At 39.2% G+C, this 23,627-nt stretch overlaps 1 pseudogene; it reads right to left on the bottom strand.

Moving 5' to 3' along the window:
• Nucleotides 1–22,602: 22,602 nt before the first annotated feature.
• On the bottom strand, nucleotides 22,603–23,211 carry LOC124098477 (josephin-1-like; annotated as a pseudogene).
• Between the last annotated feature and the right edge of the window lie 416 nt (nucleotides 23,212–23,627).

Genomic DNA, 23,627 nt, shown 5'->3' with positions numbered 1-23,627 from the left:
AATATGTGACTTTGTAAGACAGATTTCTTCATTTTGAATCCAAGTTTTGTTACTCTTTACCCATGTTACCAAGGGAAAGTTATTTAAAGTTTCTGTATTAGGCAGATTTTGCATCTGCTTATGCTGCATAACAACAATAAAATCTCAATGGCTTGTCACATAAAGGTTTCTCACCCATGATGCATTATGGCTCTGGATCGACTCTGACTCTGAGGTCCTGTGGCTCAGCTCCACATGTCTTCCTCATTAGGAGATCTAGCTGAGAAAGAGTCTGTATCTTGGTCTAATAGCAGATGCATAACAAGGCAAAAGTCAGGCATGTGAAGGCTCTTAAAGCATTTAATTGAAACATGTCTAATGTCTCTTCCACTCAATTTATGAATTTAAGTTATATTAAAATGCAAATAAGAATAGTCCTACCATGAAAGATAAGTAAGTCCAATAGCAGCAAATGGCAGGGATCCTTGATCCTCTTGTATGAAAGGTAGCATATACTTGTGTACAAAATATAATCTGCCTTCTGCATCTCACTTTCTCCCTGTAAAATAAAGTTCATGATAATAGTACTCACTTCATAAAGTTGTTAGAAAGATTAAATGAGTTTTCATTTGAAAAACATCTAAACAGTGACTGGAATACTGTAAAACCTCATTAAATGTTAGTTATTATTATCTGTCCAATAGGTATAATTTTTTCCACCTCACAGGGATGTTTCAGGAGCCTATTATTAATGTTTTTGTTACAGACATTATGTAAGATGAAAAAATCATATTAAGTAGCATACAAAACTAAGAAATTTTATTATATCAATTGCAGGCAATAATGTAGATATGTGCCCTTCAATCATCTCATTGAAATGTTTATTGAGAAATTTCCAAATGGGATTATGAATACCACAATATCTTTGGGAGAGATCATCATCAACAGCAAAATAGATCATTTGTGAAGCCTTTATGCTCAATATTAGAGTTGCAGAGATAAATAAGTTTAAGTCCTCCATGTGTTTACAGCATAAATGGAGACATGTGCCTGAAATAGGTGCATCAGATGGATGCATCATGGATGGTAGTACAGGTCACAGGCACCACTAGAAATTAGAGAAAGACTGACCCTGAGAGCTATAAGCTGGGAAGTAATTCTTAGAGAATTCTACATTTGAACTAGCCATCTAAGGAAAGTTGGATTCAACTAAACCAGACTAGAGTAGGCAAATAAAGTAAGAAGAAAATATAAGGAGGAAATAGCTTCTCTATTATCAAGAAAAATTAAAACCTTGAGAATGTGTAAATGATATTATCAATTGGAATAGGGCAAAAAAGAAGAAACTAAACAAAATCAGGTTCTCTGACTGTTGGTACTGGGTTGTGTTCTTCTTCAAATCTATAGCTTCTTAATCTTTAGGAATATTTCACCTTCTGCTAGTTTTCTTGACCATGTTTTTTCAAGATCCCATATTTCTGCTTACATCTGTCTTTTTACACTCTCATGTGACATATGGAATATTAGAAAGCTGATTTTAATTTAGTTACTATGACATTCATCACATATGAATTTCTATTATGTGTCTTTTGTAAACACCATTATTTTAACCCTTTTAATGCCCACTGAGTTATTTCACATGATCCTCCAAGTCACCTATTAAGAGCACACACAAGTATTCAGACCCAAGTTCTTGTGCCTCAGAACTTTGATTTTTCCACATCACATACTCTCTTCCATTAAAAGAGAAGGCTGTGTGTGTGTGTGTGTGTTTGTGTGTGTAGACTTATATGCACGTTTTGACACATACTTGAATGAAACTTCATATTCACCTGTCTTGATACAGGCACCCCACCACAGGGAAATGCCTTCAGTTGAATCAAATGTTCTTCCCACTTGGTAAATGTCAGTGTCTCTTAGCCTCGTTCTGAATGCTGTTGATTGATTGCAACTCAGTTGCTGACTCTGAAAAATATGGGAAAGTGTAAGAATAATTTTCTTGTTAGTTTATCTCAAAGCAACTGATGATTGTGCATCATGGTCACATTGGAGGCTAATGAGCCTAAATGATGTAGGCAAAGGCAGTGGATTGCAAGGAGTCTGCTCAAAAGGCAGAGAGAATGGTTAGGCCTCAGCTGTCTCATCAGGGATCATGGGGAATACCTCAACTCATATGTGTGTCAACAGTTCAATCTCTCTGGTGAGAGCGATTTAGTAACAACCAAGTAATTCTTGCTGTCACACAGCTGCCCTGTGTTCATACTGAGCCCCCTTATGTGAACCCAAGATCAGAAGGGAAAAGACCTGAAAGTCATTTCTAATATGATTCCGTTTATTCACTACCTCCCTCACTGAGGTCTCAGTGCACATAGGTGCATGGGTACATGTGTATGCATACATGCAAACTCTCTCACACACATGTCATAGAATTCTTTATTGTATTGAAACCTATATGCTTATTAATATCACCACTCTATATTCTCCAGACTTAGGTATACAGTGCCTGATTTCTATCTAGGATTTTAATGAAAATTTATTGAGGGGAAAAAAAAGGGAGAGGAAAAAAACCCAAGCTATATAATTTGAGAAAAAGATTCAGAACTCAGTGCCTGAGTCACAGTGAGATTTTTCATTATAATGTTATACCTTTTGTTTTAGTCAGATTTTTTGATACTGTAACTAAAGGATCCAACCAGGACAATTGTAGAAGAGGAAAATTTTATCTGAGAGCTTATGGTTTCAGGGGTCGACAGATGGCTCTATTCCTTTTGGCTCAAGGGGAGGCCTGAACATCATGGAGAGAGAGTGTGGAAGGAGAAGCAGCTCACATCATGGTGACCAGAAAGCAGAGAAAGAGAGACTCCATGCTCCAGATACAAAATATATACCCCATAGCCATGCCCCCAATTAACCATTTCCTCCAGTTCCCACCCAGTTAATCCCATCAGGAGTTAATTCACTGATTGGGTTAAGACTCTCACAACCCCATCTTTTCTCCTCTGAACCTTCTTGCATTGTCTCACACGTGAGCTTTTGGGGGACACCTCAGATCCAAACCATAACACCCTTCTACTCATGAAACTTTTGTTCCCTCTCCGTGGAGCCACTGCAAACTTACCTACCTGTTTTAATTCGGATTGCCACAAAAGTAGAGCTTGACACAGGATGTTTGAGTAGATGGTTCATAAGGTAGATAAGCCAAGAAAGGCAGAGTGAAACTTGGGGAAAATGAAACAGAGAATGAAGTAAAGCCAATATAAGTTTGATATATCAAGATCCTCTCTGTGAGTAATGGAGACTTGATGTTTCTGGGATCTTGTGTAGTGTATGATTGCTGTGATTGTCAACTAGAAACACAGTGGAACTCCATTGCCCAATGGCTTAATGATTTCCCCAAGGGATGTTAACTCAGAGTACAAATTCAGGTTTGAACATGTACCTGAAAGGCTGAATAGATCCCTGCAGGTATCCCATGACAGCTACAGAAAATTCCTAGGACACAAATCAGGAAATCCGAAGTGCACTCAAAGTTTAGTGCTGTCATATGAGACAGAAATCTAACCAAGAAGTTTGTGAAAGAAGTCTAATTCAGTCCACCCTGTGAGCCACTTCTATGTACTCAGGGCCTACATAAATTCCTCCCATCAAAGAGCCTTTAGGCTAGTACTAAACTCAATTTTCACAAAAGGCTTACTATGAAATGGTTAGTAGAACAAACTGACTTTTGTTGCTTTAACTAGTATCAAATCCATAATTTTATGTTACCATTTTCTCTTTCCATCATCCATTCAAAATATTTCTTACCCTAAGCCAAAACTTCAGTAAATCGAGGTGCTTCCCTGCTAGGGTAATACTGATCATTTTTCATGAGAAATTTCACTCCTTGATTACCTTATACTCAGCATGTCATGTTTAGTGAAATTTTCCATTCATCATTTACAATGAGCATGGAAACACTGGAAGACAGTTCAATGAACCACTGAGTTTCATAGATAATCCTCCCTGTCTCTTTAAACAGTAACAATGCTGGCTCTATATAATATTATCAGTTATATTAGTGCAAGTGTATATAAGATTCCCTTTGTTCTCCACCTTCCTCACCAAGTCCTTATCCATCCCTTCAAGTAAGTGTTTTCTTCTCTGGGAACTATAATCTGCAAACCAAAATTGCCTAAGGATATGTGAATGGTAAAGACAAATTCCAAAAGTGGATCACTTAGAATGATTACGAGAGGGACCAATCCAATTATCTTCCCTTGGTTCCTTGACCTGTGTTTCTAGCTTATGAGAAACACAATATTATACATCAGCTGTTGGTTTCATGCAAATACTGTATCCTGAAAAAGAGCACTCCAACCTCACAGACTTTGCCTCCAAGTTGTCATTTAAACTGACCTTTTAGTAGGCCATCTCGTCACTTCATGAAACCATACAATTCTATGTGAAATGGAATATCGAGGGACCAGTGACTTCTGTGATTATATACACCTTGTTTCACTTCCTTAAAATGGTTAAATGCACAAGCCTAGAAAAATTAAGTGTAGTTATGTTGAATATAAGAGAGGGCATGAATGGCCCTAACAATAGATGAAAATCATCTGGAAAAGATACCATGTCTCCTGAAAATATGAATGATATGTTAGATTCAGTAAAGGCAAAAAAACAAATAATAACAGCTCAGTTTTGGGACTGAGATAAGTAATCAAAAAGTCTATTTAGAGCACTGCTATCATCCACACCCTGGTTTCTAACACCACTTTCCAGTAGAAAGAACAAGGGCACCTTAGAAGAAAGGCAGATTTTGAGACTGTGGTAGAAAATTTTAAAGATAACCTGGAGCATCTTCTAGTGTCACATACAATTTAATATAATACACAATGATGAAGTTATGTCAGACAGACATAGAAAGTACTGGAAGAGCTCCTGATGGCTAAAGATAAAACTATTTGTGAAAGAAAATAAAGCATTATTCCTTAAATCAATCTATCTATCCACTATCTGTCTATCTATCTATCTCTCAATCTCTCTCTCTCTCTCCATATTTGATTCTGTTTCTCTGAAGAGCACTGGCACTGACTGAATCAAAAACTCCGAGATCCAGCCATATGCATTTTAACAACTTCTCTCTAGATGAGTGGATACATGCTGAACTTTGTGAACAAGTAAATGAAAGAAAAAGAACCCAAAGGGTATTAAATATCCATGAGTCCATGGTAATATAAATAAATGATGGAATAAAAATGGAGCAGAATAGACAAATCTCATGCAAAAATCACTCCAAATAATTTATATACATACTCTGCCCTCAGAGAGGTGGAGCATAACTCCCTATACCTCCCACATGGTTTTACAATCACTTCTTTCTAAAAATTAAATTATGGAAAGTGAGAACTAGAATAACGTTTCATTGGAAAAATCTGAAAAAGAGTCTAAGGCATCATGACTACTAAATGTAATGTCTTAATTTAGTTGAGATCCTGGAATAGAAAAAGGGCATTAGGTGAAAAATAAGGACATCTAAGTACATTGGTAAATTAATAGTAACAAATGCCCCACACTAATGCAAAGCATGAATAATAAGAATATCTGGGCTGGGCACGGTGGTGCACTCCTATAATTCCAGTGACTCAAGAGGCTGAGGCAGGAGGATCACTAGTTCAATGCCAGCCTCAGGAAAGGCAAGGCACTAAGCAACTCAGTGAGAGACCCTGTCTCAAAATAAAATACAAAATGGGGCTGTGGATGTGGCTCAGTGGTTGAGTGCCCCTGAGTTCAATCCTCAGTACAATCCCCCAAACAAAGAATATAAGACATATAAGAACTCTGTACTATTCTCAAAATTTCTTTATGAATACAAATAAATTATTTATTTAAAATTAATTAATTAGTTAATTTTATTTGAAGAAGGCTTTTCACCAAAGAAGATAGAAATGTGGAAAAAATACCCAAACTTGGCAAGGGAAAGTAGATGAGGGTCAACAAAAGCTTCTAAACTAGCTTTCCCCCTAAAAGCAGAGGGTGAGACAGGACTTATGTGGGTGTAGTTTATTTGGGAGGCGAGCTATTGATGCAGGAGCTAGGGACTGATAAGGAAAAATAGAAGTAGACAAGAGAGAACTTATCCAGCACATCATCCTTAAAGTTATAGTTAAAATATCTCTTTGGGCCTACCTAAGGCATGCAGGGAGCCAGTGCATTTTGTAAAAGAATTCATAAGGAAATTTTTCAGGCATATAGGGATAGTATCCTTAGCCATTTCTTACTCTTTTCACATATTTTTATTGGCATCCATATACAGCTTCTCTCTCAACCTATCCTGATATAGAAAATCTTTGATTTTGTTTCATGGATACTGATTGAGAAATTGAAACTTTCTGAGCTATAGACCCAAGCAGGACTCCCTCAACCAGTTCCTTTTATTTCCTTCACCTGTTCTCAAAGTTTTGCATGTATCAACTCATCCAAAGGGAGGTTGTTAAAATGAAGATGGCTGGACCCAGAGTTTATGATTTAGTAGGTGCCAGAGCTTTCCAGAGAAACATAACAAATAGGATATGTGTGTGTGTGTGTGTGTGTGTGTGTGTGTGATATGTGTGTTAGACAGAAAAAGATTTATTTAGTATAAGCAACTGACTCACATGATCATGAAAACAAAGAAGTCCCATGATACTGGAGATCCAGGAGACTATAGTCAGGTAAGGAATATAGTATAGTTTCAGTATGAATTTTCAAGAAAGTCAATGATGTAATTCCTGTCCAAGTGCAGAAGAACTATTCCAACTTGAATATGTGGGCAGGAAGTACAAATTACCCCTTATGCTTCTTTTTGTTTATTCAGGCCTCCAAATTTAATTAGACTCACCCACTATGGAAAAGGCAATCTACTTTCCTAGATCTACTAATTCAAATATTAATCTCATCTAGAAATGCTTTCACTGGCATACTCAGAATAATATATAACTAAATATCTGAGTACCGCATGGCCCAGTCAAGTTGACACATAAAACTGTCACAGTAGATCTGGAGCAGGATGTATTCCTGAGAAGTCCTCAGATGATGCCAGTGCTGAAAACCCAGGAAGCACACTTTAAAAACGTCTGCTCTAACACCGTAGGCCAGCTACTCAGACTCTCATTTAAAAAGTGTGATTGTGTTAGCATTGCTGCAAACACCATTTAACTGACTTTCTAGAAGAGTTCTTCCTAAAGGCACTAAGGCTTTTCATTTGATGTTGAGATGAGTCACCCTGCCGGCTCTTATCATTGTGCTGGAGGTAATAGGCTTCCTACCCCAATTATCTCTCTTACTTTTTCATGATCACCATGGCAAGGACACAGAACATTGTAGGTCATTCTAAGCAAAAGAAAATGAAGAGAAGAGAGGAGAGATAGAAAGTGGTTCAAGATTCAATCAAGAGGACAGAACCAATCCCATGCAAAGGCTGCACTGTGTTCATGTGGGATGCTACTTTTCACAGGAATTCAGAAAACTTAGTTGTGGTGAGCAGAGCAGAGCAACGAAAAACCCAAACGATTCTTAGCGTGCAATTCATCATGTTCTATGTAATATGCACAGAAGTGGCAGGAAGAAAGGTAAAGGAGCAATCGGCTCTACTGCTCAGCAGTTCTCAGGGTACAGGTCCTGTCCTGAAAGAGGCCAGAATTCTAGGCAACAGTCTGGTTGAAATCTGGAGCAGCAGTTGAGATGCAAGTTTTAATGGTCATCAGTTTCTCCAGTTCTGTTCCTTCTAAGTGCATGCTAAGATTCTGCTACCCCATCAGCCAGTGTATGGCCCAATGCCTTTTTTTGGTCAATGAGAACAATGTGAACAGACAAACACGTGCGACTTCCAGGAGGAAGTCTGAAAACTCTGGTGCACCATTCAACATATTTCTTTCCCTCTGTCATGGTGACTGATGACATTCCAGATGGTATAGGCTTCTGTAAGATTCATTTCTGAGTGAGGAAGACAGGGAGCAGAGATCCCAGTGACCTGAAATGAAATCTCAATGGGTAATAAATAGACATTTGTTTTTACTAAACCTATAATATTTTAGGGGTAGTATTTTACTTCAACATACCCCAGCCCATCATGAGAAATAGAGCCAAAATATATACCCGACTAGTCCAGAAAAGAGGAACGGAGTGAATTAAGGGCAGCTCTGTGCTCAGGATTTATGCCTGGGAATACCAGATAGCTTGTTTTCTCGCCAGCAACAAAACTTCAAGAGGAAGATGAGAAGTCAGCTATAGTTACTGGACCACTGAGGTCCAGACCTTATTCGATGTTCTTGTGTATGTGTTGAGAAGGGACATATGAGAAGGTTCAGAGTTTGCTGCTACACTCCATGCCTGTGACTCACTTGCCTACCAAACCAGGGCAGGATTTTAATCCATAGATGGGGACAAATCAAGAACATACCCATGAGGGCCTGAGGAATCTAAGTCAGAAGATAAGGTACTTGAGTGGTAGCACACATTTTTCTTTCACTGAACTCAGTCTATGGTCCATTTTTTAATGTAAATCCTGTCTTTGAAGTTCGCCTTCTCCACCTGGTTTCTAATTTTCCCTCTAGGGTGAACCCCACTAATGGCTCTGTGATTCCGTTAATGGACAGCACTTTCCTCTGTCCGACTGCCTTCCTCAGGCCAATGTGTTCCAGTGATCAGAGGAATTTTCTCTACCATCTCTTGGCCATCTTTTTTGCAAGCCCACTAAATTCCTTTTCCATTTGTGAGGATAAACTTCTTGGAACAGAAGTGACTGATAATCAGTCTTCCCAACAATAAACTAAGAACTCCAACCCAGCTCTGGTTACCACCCCTTTCCCAATTTCCCTGTAAATCCTCACCACTCACAAGCTTCTCTCTTCCTCCTTGTGACAACATTCAGCATTATGCTTTTCCCACCTGATCATAATAAGAATTACATGCACAAAAGCAATGCACCACTTCCAACAAAGGAATAGGAGTCGTTCTCTCAAAGGCCCAAGAGAAGGAGTTGCAGGGGAGAGCACTGAAATATTTTGCCTTGGATTGACCCACCTAGAATTTTTCAAATTTTCCTATTGCACAATTAATGACATTTTCAGAATATGAGTCTAAGTCCAGGATGACAAACATAATAGGTTTATTATCCATTTTTTTCCTGAGGTTTCTGGCTATGATAAGCTTCCACCTTCTCTTGGATCTGGAAACTTGGGCTCTACTTCATAAATCATATGACCTTTTCCAATTAATTCTACCTTCAGCCCATCAGAGGAAATGCCTCTTGAGAGCAGCAAGGATCACTTTGGGAGGCACTTTCAGAAAAGTTCACTTTCCTTGTAGGTTTTGTAATCATTACTCCAAAAAAGACAAGTTGCTCTTTAAATTACAATCTCCACTCTGAAAGTCAAAGACTTCCCAAGTTTGAGGTACGTCAGTCAGGGGTCACATAGAAGCCCAACTTAACAAGATTGCTTCCCTCACTGCTTGAGCCATTTAATTCCTTCTAGCTTCATTCTGCTGAGGAGTGATTGGCAGACAGAATTGTTTCAAGGTTACTTCTGAGGTATTACATATACCCTCTTGAAGCCTGTTTGCTAGAAACCATAAGGCTGAATTATACTTTAGGTTTTCCCAAGCAAATACAAAATTGTGCATACTTGTATGTCTTTTTTTTTAATTTGGCACCATATGTCTTATACATCACATATTGCTTTTAATCTTTTATCTTGGTACATTTCTGGTTCTTTCTCTCTGGCTGTACCTTAAGTGTTGGAATTTGCCAGTCATGTTCCTGTTCTACTTCTTTTCTCCCTTGGCATATTCTTCCTGTAAGTTACCATCTATGCTTTTAGGTATCATTGCATCTGATGACTTGAACTCAGCATCTCCCACTAGATCTCTTCCTGGGCTGTATGACAGTAATTACCTCTACACCTGGAAGCTGAATATTTGTTGCTTCTCCAGGGAGCCCCAACACTACACGCTTTGTACTTCTCATCTATGTTCACTGCCTCAGCACCCTCACAGCAGCCTCTAAGACCTCTTCCACTAGGTCTGTCACAGTCACATATACTGTTTCTCCTCCTGTTCCTCTGATGGTGGTGGACAGCACTTCCTAAATGGGTTTAGTGTATCTTTCGGTCCCACCACCACATGTATAGCCATCATGCGACTGCCAGAGCATTTCAAAATAAAAATCAGGTTATGTACTCCCAATTTCACCCTAGAGAATGCCTACACAGAGTTCTTTTGAGTAGGGTTATCTGTTATAAAGAAATAAATCTTTGTGAGTATTGGCATATTTTCTGCATAGCATATCAGAAATCAGAGCATTTAAAAGAATATCTGAAAGAAAAGAAATTTCATCAGAGATGGAGAGGAACTATTCCCAGACCAGTACTTCATGTGGTAAAACTGTTCTATAGTAGAGCTGTCACTCAGTATTTGTGGGAAATTGGTTCTAGGAACTCTCCCACCAGACACACACACACACACACACACACACACACGGATATCAAAATCTGTGGATGCCCAAGTTCCTAATATAAAATGGTATAGTATTTGCATATAACCTACACACATATATACTTTAAATCATATTTAGATCACTTATAATATTTAATAGAATTTAAATGTGAAAAGTTGTTGCACTGTATAATTTAGAGAATAATGATATGGAAAAATGTCTATATTTGTTCAGTATATTTCCAATATTTTTTCCTAATATTTTTTGATCTGCACTTGGTTGAATTCATGCATGTGGAAACAAAGAGTCAACTATCCGTTTCTATCAAAGGTTAGGAGAAAGGATAAAAGAGAAAGCAGGATGAGAAGATGATAGAACAGAAAGCTATATGCATTTCCAACTCTTTCAGATTCAAGAATTTATAACAGTGTTATTTTCCCAAGTAATTCTAAACACCAATCCCTAGACCCAACCAGAAGCTAACCCACTCTATTTTTCTCATCATTCTTCCACTGCTGTTCACCACTCCCTATGAAAGCAACAAGCCAACGTTATTTTCCCTGATGTTTCACTTTTTACATTTTTTAAAAAGAGACAGAGAATGCCTATTTAACTAGACCAATTCTGCCCATTTGTAGCCCAGCAAGATCACCTCCCAGGGATTCTGATTAGCAGATAATTTCTCCTTATACCAGGACAGACTCCTACTGCTTGCCATTCATCTTGAGTGTGAACCTGTGAGTATAGAGGAAAGTACTGCCAAAGGATAATATTACTAAGCATTATTTTTATTACTTCTCTTTTTATTCCTATGAGAGTCTCTCTAGGGAAGCCCATGTTATATCTAAAAAACAGTAACATGGAATATGCAAAAAAGAATTATAGGTGGTGGCTATACATTCTCCTCAGCTACAAAGCACACAGGAATCTTACCTGGAATTGTATTTTAAAGCTCACATATTTTAATCTAGAGGATGCTTTTGAATGGTTGGTGCCCTAGGGGATTTAGTGCCAGTTATTCCCACCTTAGATATAAATAACCAAGTAACAGGGCAAGAGAAAGAAAATTAGTGCTGGTACACTCTCTATATAGATATTGCTGAGATTCTATTTTCTTAGAGAAAAAAAATAAAATAATAATAATAATAATTAGTGGATGATTATTTTAAGGAAAATTTTCTCAAGATTGAAATGCATTTAGTCTCTTTAGAATTGGTTTTTCATCTCTATGATCTCAAGCTTTAAAACTTAAACCATTTTAAATAACTTGCAAAATTGGTAGCTATTGTGATTCTATGAAGTTATTTTCAGGGTAAATATTTTAAGGATAGTATCAAAACAGAAGTCTTCAGTGAAATTTTTCTTACGAAAAACATTTATTTTCTCCCCAGATCCATCTTCTTCAATACTTCTCTACCCGCTAGACACCTCCCCACCAGGGACTTACACATTGGTACGGAGGAAGGTGACTGGGAATGATGTTGGGAAAGGCAGAATATTTAAGCTTTTAAGGACAAATCAAACCAGCAGGAAAAAAAATCCTCTGGAAAGGCCTTCTCACCCTAGGCACTAGGTGAGCCTAGTTTCTCCGCCTACGCAAAATTAATTTGATACCTTCTTAAATGAAGCTGATGGGCCCCCAGGAAATGCTACTGTCAGGATCTCAGATGCTAGGCAGCCATAGAATCTGAGGCCAGGAAAGCACAGCCCTAAGAGCCACTAGATACTCTCTGAGCTTTAGAATACGGTTATTTGCTCATATGATAGACTACTGTCTAAATGATGAATTGGGGGTGAGCTTGTATTATGGCTAAGAGTTGTAAAATAAAACCTGTTTCCCTTGAATGGCTCTCCCTTTAGTCCATTTTGTTTTTGAGCACTTGGAAAGAACTGGCAAAAGTACAAAGACTCACTTCCACGTGACACAGGAGACACTGCACTCACATCACTCTTCACTGTCCTTCTCATGGAGTCCCCTTTCTGCCTCCACAGTGCTCCTCTCAAACCTCCAGGTGCCACATATGTGCATCATTGGCCCAGGTTATCACTTTTTGTTATAGTGTTGTTTCAGCTGTGGTTGTTTTCATTTTACCTTTGGTTAAAATGCTAAAGAGAGGGCTGGGGGTGTGGCTCAAGCAGTAGGGCGCTCGCCTGGCATGCGTGCGGCCTGGTTGGATCCTCAGCACCACATACAAAGATGTTGTGTCCGCCGAAAACTAACTAAATAAATAAATAAATAATAAATATTAAAAGTCTCCCTTTCTCTAAAAAAAAAAAAAATGCTAAGGAGAAACACTTGGAATCTGGTAGGAAATAAAAATAGAACTGTTTGGAAAGATCTAGATCTAAGAAATTCAGTCTTCCCTTGAGAGCCAGGGGAACTGATTCCAGGTTTTCCCATTAGATAGCAAAATCTGTCAAGTCCCTTATGTAAAATAGCATAGTGCAATCCATGCACATCCTCCTATATAATTGAAATTATTTTTAAATTTCATACGATACCTAACAAAATGCAAACCCTATGTAGATAGTTATTATACCATATTGTTCAGGGGAAAATGTTGTCCCCACAAATGCAAAATCCAGACACAGAGAGACAACCACCATCATGAAGATACTAGAGCCAAGGAGAGGAGTGATATCAAGAAACCCAAGTGCTTCACATAGTCATCCTAGGACACAGAGCATCCCCAGCCTCCCTCCACAGACACTCTATTGTTCCTCTTGTTTTCTTCTTCTTCTTTACTATACTCTCTTGTTTTTTTAAGTATGCCAACACTGGGTCACCTCTGTGTCTTTGCACATATCATTCTCTCGAAATGCTCTCACAAATTGCCTCATTTCCACTCATGTTTCAGGTCTCAGGTTAAGAGCCATTTCACTGGTCAGTCCTTCTCTGACCTTCCCCCACACACCCCACAGGCACAAGCTCCTGGACTATTATCTCATAAGCTCCTGAGCATTTTTACACTCATCACAGTTCACAGTGATCTGTGTCTCCTTCATCCACAGACACACAATCTGTGTGTAATTTCTGCCTCCTCGTCGCACTACCAGCTTCATGAGGTGCAGGAAGTTTGTCTTCTTTGCGAATCACTAGAGTTCTGGAAAAGCCTAGTGCTGTCACAAGTTAGGGGTGTCACTTGTGGGTCATTGTTGAATAGAGAAAGATAAATACCTGAGAGAGGGATAAGTAAACAAATAAAGCAAAACAGCAAGTTGTGTTGGAAAGAAAGAGTTAGTAGACAAAGATTATTTTAGATGATTGCATTAATTATCCTAGTTATGTTCGCCATTGTATCCGTCCTAACAAGTTGAACTGTCATCCTTTCATTAGGGCCCCAGTAAGAGGAGAGGCATACGGAATAGGTGTGTGGAAGGCAGATGGCAGCTTACTGACCTGCTCTAGATTCTTGTGTTTGTGGTATATAGTTATTTTTAGTAGCAGAATATTACATTTATGTTACATCTTAGATTTTACAACAAGCATTCCTATGACCTTTCTGGGTGCTTACATGTGAGACAGTTCCAGCTGGATTTTCAGTGGTTTTGCAATAAGTTTTGCAGATTTTTCCAAGGTTAATATCTGTTATGCTCTAAAATCTTGTCTGCATGTTAGTTGGATCCAATTGAATTTGTACATTCCTGTTCTCATTAATACTCAAAGTTTTCTTTTTAACTTTAAACTATGAAAATAGATGGATTAATTAAAAGTAATAGACAAGCATTGCATATATGTTTATATTAACATAAAACATAGACTTGGTTCTGTTACAACTCAAGATGAGCGAAGTCATGGTGCCTTGTGACATTAATCTATACTGACATCCTATAATTACCTACATGTAATTTTATTTCTTTATATACTTCTAATAACTCGAGAACACTAAGATGTCAATGCAAACTATCCCTGCATTTATTTCAGTCCACTTATTAATATTTAAGACTTTTTCTGTTTGAACTGTAGTTGCTATTTCTCACTACTATTATTCTTTCCCTTTTCATTCATCTCTGTTTGCATTTGTATGAATATGCATTATGCTACACCATTGCAAAAGAAGAGTCCTTCTTTGGCCTAATCTAGCAAACTTCCACACTCTTTATCTGATATGTCATGTGTTCTTGGCCCCCATCCACATTCTGTGCTGCGTGCATTTTCTGTGCACAGTAGTAGCAGCTGAGGTATTGCCACCTGTGTTTCCTTCACAGTAGAATGTCCTTAAGGAACAGATGGTTCTTTTCAGTACTATCAGCCAGCATGGTTCAATGGGCCATGAGCTATTGGTATAATCTCCATCTTGGTTTCATTCTATCACTGTCTCTAGTCCACATAGACACTTAGGTTTTAATGATTACTCTAGTTGGTTGATATTTGGATCCCAAAGATTTATATGATTGGATTTAAGATGCAAAGAAACAACTTACACAAAAGGTATTTTCTCAGGAAAAAGTCATATGCTTTTATGCCTTTGTCAATATGTAAAAACTGAATAATGCTCAAATTGCTGCATTCATGGAAAAATCTTTTTAACATTCTTTCTTTTATTTTTAATTTTTTCCTGAAATGATCTGTCATTACACTTTCAGCTGAATTACCATGTTTGATATTTATGTCCATCCTATGTTTCAAGCAAGGCAGGTACTACTATACTCTTCCACATAATATCAAACTCAAGACATGTAAAATATCAATGGACACACAGCTAGTGAACAGAACTGAGGAAACATAACTCAGTCATGTTTCTGAATTCAGGTTCCTTTTGTCAATGTGATGTAATCACATGTGTTAGAAATAAAGTGATTTCCTTTAACAGTGCTCTTCTATGCCTATCTGCAGTTATGGCTCTGCATGCACAGGAAGAAATTGTGAGGAGGGAATAAAAGGTAAGGAAAGCACATGAAAAGATAGTGGTTCAGAAACTTGGTCATATGCTTAGAATTTGGAAAATGTATTTAGAGATTCCAATAGAAACAAAAAGAGATTATGATTGCAGTTTCCTCTCAGATACATACGGTGTGCACATGTGGGCCAGTGGCATCAGGCAGAGGCTACTTGACATCTTGAGGCCTAAGGATTCTGTAATGTACAGATGAAAGTTTGGCATTCCTGAAATCCAGTCCTTTGTCATCTTATAGATATGTCTTTCCATTGTAAGATCTTCTATTCATAACACCTGCCCTACAAAGGAGAAAGATACCTTTTCCTCTTCAGGGAATTCACATATTAAAAAAAAAACATTTTGAGCAAAGGTACAAAGCCTTTAACATAACTGTTACATCATTGACTTTCTCCCATGAAACGATGAAATTATTCAGCTTAACTTCTGTTCATCTAGAGAACCTATCACACACAAAGCCTGTGCCCTTGAGAAGCTCTCTGTTGACATGGGTTGTACCAACTATGTTTTTCTCCTTTAAGACAGTTGATCCACGAGGGAAAGAGAATGGCATTGGAAAAGGGTTTCACATGCTTCTTGTTTTCATTCTTTTTTGTTTTGTTTTGTTTTAGAGAGAGAGAGAATTTTTTAATATTTATTTTTTAGTTTTAGGTGGACACAACATCTTTATTTTATTTTTATATGGTGTTGAGGATCGAACCCAGCACCCTGCGCCTGCCAGGCGAGCGCGTTACTGCTTGAGCCACATCCCCAGACCCCTTGTTTATTTTACTGTATTTGAATTTTCAAAATTATAACCTTCGTTGAAAAGATTTGGGAGGAATTCATAGATTGAGGAAGGGTATATTTAATAAATAAAGACTAACATGAGGTTGTTAGAAACTATCTTAGTAAAGTTTTCCTTTAGAAGTACTTAAGGAGAGGACTGATGAAGTGTTTACAAAGATAATAGATAGTCATAACGTTTCCTCTTGTGGAACACTTCAGAAATAATCTCACATTGTGCCACAAAGGCCAGCACACCAGGATTTACATATCCAAACGACTCCATCAGGTTTTCTGATTATCAAAGTCAAGATGAGGCCCAAGCTTCACAGGTGATTCTAGTGAGGGTGATCAGTGTGACCTGCACTGGAATAGACCACCCTAGACTTATAGCTTCTTTCAATGAATTTTACTTTACATTTTCTATTGTCAGGTGTTGGTCACAGGTTTGGTGATGCTATAAGAAACAAGTCAATATGGTGTACATCTCCTAAGCAAAATGGAATCTGTTTGGAATTTATTAGTGTTGATTTCATGTTGGACAGGTGATCCAAGAGGAAGTGTCAACTCATGTTTGTGTCTGCTCCTGACTGAATAAATGTATGTTATTCTCTATTTGCCGAATATGGCATTTGGCCTACTCGAGTGGTACTAAAATGGATAAGGATGAATAGAGCAGACAGTTCTGTCAACTGTACTTTAAGCTCTCTAAATCGTTTCTACAAATTTCCACCTACAATGGACAAGGTCAAAGCACTGAGAAGGTGCCACCTCATTAAGACTGAAATGCACCTGGCTCCAAGCCTCACTCAACATCCCTGATACTAAAATTAGTTCTGTGGACACTCAAGTACTCCATCTTTCCATCTCGCATTTGGTTCCATTAAGCACAGAGGACAGTTAATAAAGGAAGAAAAATTAGTCTAACTAAATTAATAGAACTCTGGTACAGGGAGGGTGAGCATTCCCATTCAGGGTATATATGAAAGAACAATGAGACTTTTATTGCTCATTAGCTGAATGCCTGCATTTTTACTGAATTCTTTCGTAGGCCTCAGGTGAAGTGTACCCAAGAGGGAGGAAGTTCAGAATGTGTTTCTGCTTTAGTTCTTTCAACAAGAGAGAAGTGCTACACACACCTCAACAAAAGAAAACAAATACATGCCCAGATCAATCACATGAACAGAACCAAGATAACTAACGAGCCATAAAATGATATTAGAGATCATTATGTGATGTCTTTCTCTGTAGCAATCTATTGTCAGGCAATTGAATTGTTTGGAAGGCCCAAAGAAAATATACAGTGCTCCCCAAATACATTTTTATCAGAAAAACAGGTTTATCTTCATCTTACTTATAAAAAGAGTAAACCAAATTTAGGCTTGGAAGACACATAGAAATTATTTAGTTCAACACTTTCTCTGAAGAGATCAGAGGCCAATGAGATTTGGAGACTCACCCAGGTGACCTGCTAGTTCCTTACAGAGCACTGATCACACACATAGGTCTTCTAGAAGCAACAACACTACTATTTTTGCTGAGTTACACAGCTGCTGGTCACATTAGCTGGAATCCTCTGTTATTCCCCTTGAATATAAAAATAATATATTTTCTAGACTGAATTACTATATTTCAGTAGGCATAAGAATCACCTAGGCCTTTCTGAACTAACCCAAAGGAGAGAGTCTATTTGGTACTGGTCTGGATTCTCATTGTAACTTAAAGGGGAAATTTCAGAATGTCCACAGCATTGCACATGCTTCAAATAAAGGAGAAAGATGGCTTCAAATTCCATGCCGCAGAATCCTATTTGGGTAGCACCAAACTTAATTTTCAAATGGGACAGTATCTACAAAAGGAAAAGTGGTGGTATCTAGATCATAAATTTGAGGAGGACCCAGGACAAGCTCCTGCCTGAGGCTTGTACCATTGCAGCCTTGGAGAACCTTGCTGAAATCAGTGTCCTATCCCCCAGGAATCCTGGATATGAGGCTATGCTGAAGTTTGCTATGGCCACCAAAGTCACTTCTGTTGCCAGACACTTTAGTCCTTGGACCACACTAACCAGATCCAGGTAACCTTCCAGAAGCTATGTCTTGTAGTTGAACCCAGGGCTGACCACCAGCTTCTCACCGAGGTGTCTCATGTTAACTACTACCATTGCTCTGTGGAATACAGACCCTCCTCTGTATTACATGGATATTGCCATCCTGTGCAACAAGAAGAGGCCTCACTCAGTAAGTCTGGTGTAGTAAATGTTGATCCAGAAACTTCCGAACATGCACAGTGTTAGCAGGTGATATTACTCCTCAGTTCTTGTCTTCTCAAATGAAAGATTTAGTCAACAGACTTAGAATAATTAAAAAATGTTTATTTAGTGAAGTGGAAGTATGCCCCAGGTTATGTGAAGCAGGCTGCTCCAAAAGCAGACATGCCCTGGGGTTTTTATATATTTTCCAAATATAAAGACTCGCTAGTTTGGTAACCTCCCTCCATGCATATTGTGTATTTAGGGCAGGTACTCTAGCTTCCCACCATGGTTTAGTGCCTGCACAGTTTTCCCTGTTAAGAAATTCCCATCAATACCTAATCAAAAACTCCAGGTGTGGTTTAAAACCTTATGTAAATGATGTTCCAATGAACCATGGTTTCCCAAATGGCAGTGTCTCAGTGCTCTGCACATGCTCCAAACTTGGGAAGTCCTTTAAACTGTTTATACCCAGTTCTTTAGTTTAAAAAAGTAGATGAGGAAGATAAGAAAAAGAAAGTAATAGCTGACTATAAAGAAAGAGGGCCTGTAGATGGGGTTTCTGTTGCCTGAGGTGGAGTGATTTTCCATTGTTCAACATGGAATGAGCCTTAGTTCCCCTGTTCCATTCTCTTGCTCATATCTACCTATCTACTTACCTAGTCTAACGTGCAATGCCCCATGGGAGCTCATGCCTGACCTCTACTTCTGCAGAGATTCTGAGGAAACTGAAAAAGAAGAGCAGCAGCACCTGAGAAAGCTGCAACCCAGAAGGAAGTTGAGGGTGATTACTCCAAATCCTGAGCTCAGCGGTTAGCCTGAGGGCTCAAAGAGGTCTGAAGGTGGGCAGGTCCTGTCCGTGGCTGTCCAGCAGGTCCACTGAAGCCTGGAACCCCCAACATGCCAGGGAAGACTGGTTTGCAGCCCCCACTGCTCAGCTAATGAATGGGTAGAAACAACCACTAAGTGATTCTAAGCTGTTCTTCTATAGGATCTTAAGTAAAATTGGTGGAAAATAAGAAGTTTCTAAAAAGAGAGAGGAAAAAGAATCACTAGTGTATTTATTAAAAAATTTAGAATCTTGAAACTCATCCCCAGATATTTTGATTTTGAAGGTGCTGACAAAAGAAAGAGGAGGAGGAGGAGGAGGAAGAGGAGGGGGAGGAGGAACAGAAGGAAGGGAGGGAGGAACAGGGAACCAAGGGGCAGGGAGAAAAAAAAAAGAAAAGAAAAAGAAAGCTGGTTTGAAAAATCATCTTTTAAAGGAGCATAATACTAATGTTTGTTTTTTTCTCTCTCTCTCTTTATATAATTATAGAATTCAGGCAGACAGAGAGATTCACATACTGAATTTATCATCTTTTAATATTTGATAAAACAAATCTTTGTAAGCAAACCCAGCACAAAGCCAACATAAAAAAAAGAGGGCAAACAAAAGCAAGAAAAAGCCCAGGGTTGTCCCTTATTGGGCATCAGGTAGTGGGGTTTTTTGCCTTTGGGTATCAGCATGGGTCCCTGTTCCTAAATTGATATGAACAGAGAAACCACCCTGAAATGATTAAGTGTCTTTGCATATTCCATTGGCTCATGATTTCATGTGCATGGGACTCCTTTCAAGTGCCATTTGCACAGGCCCAATCAGATTTGTGGAAAGGAGTTTCCTCCTCTTCCCAGAAGATGGTTTACAATCACCAATAGTGACAATGGACCAAGGTCCTGCTTGTGACAATCAGCAAGGTTGGCTACATCATCTGGCTAGTGGTTGTTGGAATGTCATTTTCCAGGAGTAAAGAGTTCCCTGTGGTGCCAAGTAGATCTGGTGTAGAAAAAAAGTACAGAAGAGACTGCAGCTAGTTGTTGGAAGGGCGTAATATATGGTAATCTCTTGGATACTCTGTTACTCAGCATAAAAAAAATGACCTTGTTAGAGGCTGGGGTTGTGGCTCAGTGGTAGAACACTTGCCTAGCATGTGTGAGGCACTGGGCTCGATTCTCAGCATCACATAAAAAATAAACAAATAAAATGAAGGCATTGTGCCCGTATATAACTCATAAAAATATTTTAAAAAATTGTTTTAAATGACCTTGTTGGATTGAAGATACATGTACAGAAAAAAAAGTGCTGGTATAAATATGTACTCCAGTCACAGTGGGGAAGAAACCTCAGCTTCCACCTATTAAGTTTTCTCAGGATCAGCATGCAAGCCTCAGGCTAACTCTGCTGCAGGAGAAAGTCTGGCCAGTGGGGCAGCTCTCAGACCTGCCAGGACCATTGATCAGTCACCCCTGCCTGTCCACCTGCCTTGAGGCAACCATCGTCACTTTGTAGTTTCTCCTCCTTCTCTTGTTCTCCAAAGTCACAGGAGAAAAGTGGCATACAACTATTTCATAATATAGGGAAAGTGCATCCTCAGCTGATTTGTAAAGGAAACTACATGAAGATAACAAACCCAGGTCCTATAATATAAGGCACATAGCCACCCAACTTGAGGGCTTTATTTTTTGTCACCACAGTGATAGCCTCTGAGCTCAGGTCTTCTACCAAATGTAGCTGCTCTTAAACTCTGAGCTTATTTTTATGTAACTTTTCTTACCCTCTAAACTCATGGGATGTGATGTAGCTTTTCTTACTCTCTAAACCTCATGGGATGTTTTCTGATTTTGCCAGAGTGAGTCAACCGGAAAACTGCCCCTTTTCCTCATTTTTTGCTCCAGAGCTTCCTAAATCAATGTGATGAAACAGTGGGGACAAAACTGGAGTGAGGAAAAAGCCATCCCACGTCTGTCCCAGTTTGACGTTAGCCACATCATCTTAGATTCCTGTTTTAGTCAGCTTTTTCACTGTCATGACCAAGAAGGCCTGACAAGAACAATTATAGGAGGAAGAGTTTATCTGGGGCTCATGGTTTCAGAGGTTTCAATCCATAGATGGCTGACTCCATTCCTTGGTACATGAGATGAGGCCGAACATCACGGTGGAAGTGTGTGGCAGAGGAAAGGAGCTGGGGTCAGGGAACCAGGGAGCAGGGAGAGAGCTCTGTTCAACAGGACCTACCTCTTCCACCCACACACTATCTGCCTACAGTTACCACTCAGTTGTCAGCAGGTCGATGCGTTGATTAGGCTAAGATCCTCAGTAAAAGGGAATAAAATCATGGCATTTGCAGGTGAATGGATGGAGAGGAGAATATAATGCTAAGTGAAGTTAGCCAATTCCAAAAAAACCCAATGCCAAATGTTTTCTCTGATTTAAGGATGTTGATTCAGAACATGATGGGAGGAATAGATGAACTCTAGATAGGGCAAAGGGAAGGGAGGGGGAGGGAGCCTGCGTGGGGGTAGGAAAGACAGCGGAATGAGACGGACATCATTACCCTAAGTACATATATAAAGACATGGATGGTGTGACTCTGTGTACAACTAGAGATAAGAAAAATTGTGCTCCACATGTGTAGTATGAATCATAATGCATCCTGCTCTCATATATAACAAATTAAAATTTTAAAAAATGACCAATAAAAATCGACTGGTAATTCATTTAAAAATTCTCATAACTCAATCATTTCATCTCTAGACTTTCTTACATTGCTTCACACGTGAGCTTTTGGGGGATACCTAATATCTAAGCCATAACAGTATGTATTGCACCTCTGACCTGCTAGAATATTGTGGGATTTAACCACCTGTCTTGGAGTATTAGAGAAGTTCTCATCATAAAAATCCATATACCACCATATACCACCCTTAAAAACAACGGCTTAAGGATTGCAGATGGCATTTGGCATCACTACTGGGGTTTTATAGATAGTTTCCTGAGAAATGTTCTATGCTCCAAGTCATTTGAGCCTGTCCCTGAGCTTTGTATGTAGTGTCTTCAGATCCACTGGTGCAACAGGAGAGAAGAGTAGAGGCAGCATCTCTGGGGAGCCTGAAGCAGCAGAGATGGCTTCTACAGAACCTGTATCAGGTCCTCACAGACAGGAGGAAATAAGTTCAGAACCACTTTTCCTTCTCCTCCTTTCTCTGAAATGAAATGAAGGCCTCAACGCCTTCAATGGCCCTCAGCACTCAGAGCCTCTACCTTTATTTCCCAGGCACAGACAATGCTGGGTGGTTTTTGGAACGTGCACACATCTGTCCTGTTGCACTGTAAAATCTGAGGGGACACCCCAATGAGGTGTCTGGGGAGGGGCAGAACCACAGTAGAGTCCTCAGCATATCACGGGGTCTGGCAAGGGGCAGCTGCCTACACTGTCTCACACATCAGCCTTCCAACTCCAATGGGCTTCCACCTCTTTTTCTACCACCTGCAGGAGTCACAGTTCTTTCCTCCCAAATGTTTAAAAATGTCCTGAGCTCTCTCTCTGCCTCCAACTCACACTGCATATTGTGTTTGGAGCCCAGCTGAGGTTGCAGTAGGCCCCGCCCACCTCTGGAACACACATCCAGGGCTGCCTTTTGAGACACAGCTTGAGTGAACCCCAGCACAGTCTGGAGGGCAGTTTCATCATGAAACCCTTGATGTCAGTGACAGCAATGACACCAACATCCCTGAGCTTATCCCACCAAACGGCTTCTTAGCCTTTGGTCTTAAGTGTTGCCATAATGATGTTCACACCATAGTTTCATTTCCCATTGTTCTCTTTGTGTGGGGTATCACTATGGGGTTTGAAGACAACCTCTGGAAAAAATCTCTCACAGACTTTCCCACATTAATATCCTGGAAGATGCTATTGACGGCTTGGAGCGCATGAAGCTCTCTGCACTGTTTGTTTCTCAGAGCAGATTTGAGGGGGTGCTGCTTGGGGCAATTCCAAGGATTCTGACGTGGCTCCTTTCCATGGCATGCAACGCACGTTTTTCATTTTAGTTTACGGATGGGGTTGAAAACACCCACTCTTCCCGCCTGAGGAAGATGTAAACGGCTCAGTGTTTTCAATATTCGAGGTCTACCATTGTCTCTGATGTGCACGATTTATACTTTGTTACTGGAAGTAAAGGTTGAAATCTAAAGAAGGAAAAAAAAATCCATCTTCACTCTTTTCTCAATAGAAAAAAAAAATAGCTTTTGGATTCATTTATTTTGCCACCACTGTCCAAGTGCATAATTTTTTTAAAAATCATATAAAATGGAACAACTTGTTGCCTTTTCTGCATCCTCACCTCCCACCCACCTCCAAAAAGACAAGATTCCTTTGCTGTGTTTTCCTTTCTCCAAACACCAGCCAGGCTTCAATATAGAAAGACCTAATAAAATCCTTCCTATCACTCTGTTGGATCC

Source organism: Marmota monax, unplaced genomic scaffold, assembly GCF_021218885.2.
Source record: "Marmota monax isolate L192 unplaced genomic scaffold, Marmota_monax_Labrador192_F-V1.1 WCK01_AAM20220418_F8-fsc00117, whole genome shotgun sequence".
NCBI classification, from domain to species: domain Eukaryota; kingdom Metazoa; phylum Chordata; class Mammalia; order Rodentia; family Sciuridae; genus Marmota; species Marmota monax.
This window is presented reverse-complemented; position numbering and strand designations above follow the sequence as displayed.